This window comes from Eptatretus burgeri, chromosome 1 (assembly GCF_056783735.1).
Source record: "Eptatretus burgeri isolate ZD-2024b chromosome 1, Ebu_testis_v1, whole genome shotgun sequence".
Taxonomy (NCBI): domain Eukaryota; kingdom Metazoa; phylum Chordata; class Myxini; order Myxiniformes; family Myxinidae; genus Eptatretus; species Eptatretus burgeri.
The window spans coordinates 53,837,090-53,841,462 of record NC_140961.1 but is presented as its reverse complement, the minus strand read 5'-3'; positions in this window follow the sequence as shown (position 1 = coordinate 53,841,462).

Here is a 4,373-nt window from a genome sequence, read left to right as displayed (position 1 = left end):
ACATAGGCAGAGCCAAGCAGCCAGAACACTTTCACAACTCGCAATTCTCTTCAACCTCTCAAACTTCGACCCTGAAACTCGCAATTCTCTTCAATCTCCCCAACTTCTTCACAATTCCAATGACAACGACCAATTCAGAGGTCCGTGCTTTATACAGCCTGGAGCTCGGGGAGGAGCCATGGTGAAACCAACGTCATCCTCCAATCTGAGCATCCCGCTTGGACTGGTCCTTCATGTGGTCTGCCTTTCTGGGTGGGTTTCGGCAAGACACCCGTCTGGCCCGCCCACGCCGTGCGTGTCTGGGTTTAGAAAGGTGGAAGCCGATGCGAACATCGGGATTTTGCCTCTGAAAACGAGTCGCTGGATAGACGGAGGTACGCTGTGGTAAGCGAGATGAGTGTGCGAGGAAATTCACCTCAGAAAATAAATGAGGAAGAGTGGGAGGTGGAATGGAGGGAAAATGATTTAATAAAATAAAAGGGAAAAAATGATTTATTAATCCTAACTATAGCCCATCGCAACACACTCCCTCGTCTTCCCACTAGACAAAAGGTAGGGACCTAACTTCACGTATATTAATGAAATAACTGACTCGGGACAACTGTATGTTGTATGCACACGGTTCCGAGAACCGTAACAATATATCTACATATAATATATCTATATATCTATATATATATCTATATATATATATCCATATAATATATCTATATATCTATATATATATCTATATATATATATATATCTATATATATATATATATATATCTATATATATATATCTATATATATCTATATATCTATATATATATATCTATATATATCTATATATATATATATATATCTATATATATATATATATATATGCATATATATATATGCATATATATATATATATATGCATATATATATATATATATATATATATATGCATTTACGAATTCGCGCCCGCCGGCGTGCGAACGACCGCGTGTAGCCAAAAGCAGCCGCCTCACCCACCGAAACGGACAATTCAGTCGTGACCCTCCGGGAACTACCGCCCGGAGCCGGTCACGGGTGGGGGTTTAACCTCACCACAACTCAGTCCGCATTCCACCCGCGCGAAATAGGGTCCGATCGCCGAATGGTTGATTTACCTAAGTACTCGCGCGAGTCGCGTACCGAGGAGTTGTACCACGCCACAGGTCGACTCCGGACACGAACCGCTTAAGCGGCTCGTTCCGTGCTACAGAGATAACCGAGCGGAGTTATCGTCGACCTCAACGGTTCAGATTATTTACCGGGCATTTTAAACCCACTATCAATCCCTTACATGATGCAAGATGGAGATTCAATAAAAGGAAGGAGACGAAGCAAAGCGGGAAACAGTTAAACAAGCAATGCACGTATATTACAGTCAAGACAAAATGCAACAAATAACAGTCAAGACAAAAGCAATACGACCGAATAAAAGGGCAATTATTTACAACACTTATACAGTTCTACTTGTCGGGACTCGGCGCCACATCACTCGTTCCAAAAAGCAAAGGAAAGAAAGCCACCCTCGCAGGGAAGGAGGCAGAGAGGTCCGTGGACCGAAATGAGCGTGGAACCTGGAGGAGCGGCCAGGTCCACGAGACCGAGAAGGTCTTACCTGCGTCCTTGTGACACGATGGCGGGAAAGCCGCAATGTCCGTGCCGCTGCGCCCCGACTCCGTGCCCCTGACGTGGTCGGAGAGCCCTCTCCGGCGTGCTCCACGCAAGCAGTTTGTTTGGCACACGTTTAGGGTGGGGGAGGAACGGGGTCCCCCGACACTCTCTCAACGCGGATGGGGGGGAATTGCTGATGCTCAGGGAGAGGGGAATGGCTGGCTGGCTTGGATCCCGCGACGAGACGGCACCAACGAAGAGACGAGCGACCCCCACACCACAACCTCGATGCCGACCGCCATATTCACTCGACTCGAACTCTTCACTCGCCCCGACCAGCCGCGCGAGTCTCCTTGTGCTCGCGTCTTTATAGACCGGAGAAGGAGCCTAGATGCAAATTTCAGGATCAAAATGCGATTGGAGGCGGGGCCACGCCACCCTCTGTTCAGCCATTGGTGCGGCAAAAAGGGGGAGTGAACCTTTTTTGATCCAAATTCCTCTCGTACAGAATCCACGTTCATCGCGCTTGGAGGCGGGGCCATATTGCCAGACGCTCGCCCATTGGACGGAGAAAAAGGGGCGTGAAGCCTTTTTGATCCGAATTTCTCCCTGAGAGGAACGCATTCGTACCCGCGGCTCGACGCGTTCGGCATCAATTACCGAACGGGCCCTGGACAGCACGACGTTTGGTGTTGACTGGTGGTGTGGTCGATGGTTGTAGGAGATAGGCGAAGGTGGTGGGGGGTTTGCTGTGGTGGTTTGGTGGTTGGCGGGCATTGTTTGGGAATGGCGGTGAAGCAATGTTTGCGGGATGGAGTTGTGAAGGTAAAGGTAGTGGCTGTTTGCAGCTTAATGGTCAAAAATAACAATAGAGAAAGAAAAATGGCGAACTCAAAGCGTCGCAGCCCGGATGAATCACACATATTCCCTCTATACAACGGGTTTGGGCTAACTACACATGAACTTTCCAATACATCTCACCTGAGGGCCCTTTATGGTGTAATGCGAATTTCCATATATATATATATATATATATATATATATATATATATATATATATATATATATATTTGCGGTTCTCGGAACCGCATGCCTCCAAGGCGATAGCATCCGACACATGGTGGTCCGAAGTAAGTTATTCCATTAATATACGTTTAGATAGTCCCTTCCCTTTTGTCTATTGGGTCAAATGGGACGTGTGTTGCAGGGATCTCATAGCTCGGTTTGCTTACACCACTAACTTCATTTCTACTCTTGTTTTCTGCTTATTTCTGAGGTAAATCCGAATTTGCGTCCAGCACATTCCGCAACTGCGAGAAAACCACAATAACTTCTGCGGGGGAGGGGCATAGAAAGACTGCGACGGCACCGCATGAGCATTGACAGCACAGAGCCCCCATCCTCAAGCGATCCCTCAACCTAACCTTTGTGTGTCACAGCGCAGAGCTCCCGACGATCTGGGATGGGATTGCTGTTTGCATTGAAAAGGCATACGAATGAATATCTCTTAAAGAGGCTGTGCGGATGTTATTTTTCACAACACAGAAAGCACACCCAACACGACGCCCACGCTGCATGGAACACGTATCGAGGAGATGGAAGAAACAGCAACCTAAGTGCTGGCACGGTTCAGTACATACGCGGCGCATCCTTTCGACCCATTTTTGGGTTTAATTTTATCGGCATTCTCGTTTCCCACCATTCCTCCATCTGACACATATCTATATCCTTTTCATTCCAAACCTCCACATAATTATATAACCGATCGTTCTCCTCAATTTCCGACACAGATCGGTGTTGGCCCAGCGCACACGATAGCAGAATCGGGCGAATGCGAGTGCTAACCAAGTGGGCCAGGGCGGATCCGCGCACACTGTATGGAACGTGCTTGAAAGCAGAACCGTGCACCGCTCGTGACACTTTATTGTTGTGCAGAGCAGGACACGAATGGACACATCTTATCGTCTGTGCATTGGTTTGCCATAACATGTTCTCGCCTCTGGCCAGCGAAGCCATGATCGGACAGAGGCATGATGTGCAGTTTGGATCGTTCTTGCCGTGTGGCGTATCACATAGCAGGCATTGATCAGCACTAATCGGGGATGCTCGGGCAGGCATGCGGGACCAACTCCACCCTCGACCGGTCATCAGGGCACAGCCAGGGGGTTCTTGCAAGGCAATTCATGACACGGAGTTCGGTGTGGGCGATTCATATCATGTCGTGAGTTTGGAGCGAGACGATTCCACTGCCTGGGGTCATCCTGCCGGAAGTGGAGTGAAGCATCCGGGGCCAATCAGTGGGTTTGTGGTACGATGGGTTGCTTTACAACTATGAACGCCAATCAGTTAACCACGAGTTCCTGTGTCCACCGTCTAATTTGCCGTTTAACCAGAAGTCATGTGGCTTCCTGAACAGGGAGCGCGCCCTCGGCGATGCACCAATCTTATCTTGATTAAATCTTAATTAGGGTGGCCGAGCGTTTACCGCTGGTGCATGCCAACTATGACAAGTTAATTAATTTGGGAACAACCTCTCAGTCCATCTCGGTTCAGCCAATGCTGGATCAATGGAAGGAAAGGACAAGCACGGACTGGTTGAAACGTCAACAAGAAAGTTATTAAGAAGGAAAAAAACCCCCAAAAACTGTGAACTTTTTATTTCTTTGTTTGTGAAAATAGGTGAATTCAAATCAATCAAAATAATCTCAAACAAAAACTAGAACTACGTTGTCGATGGCACACCAT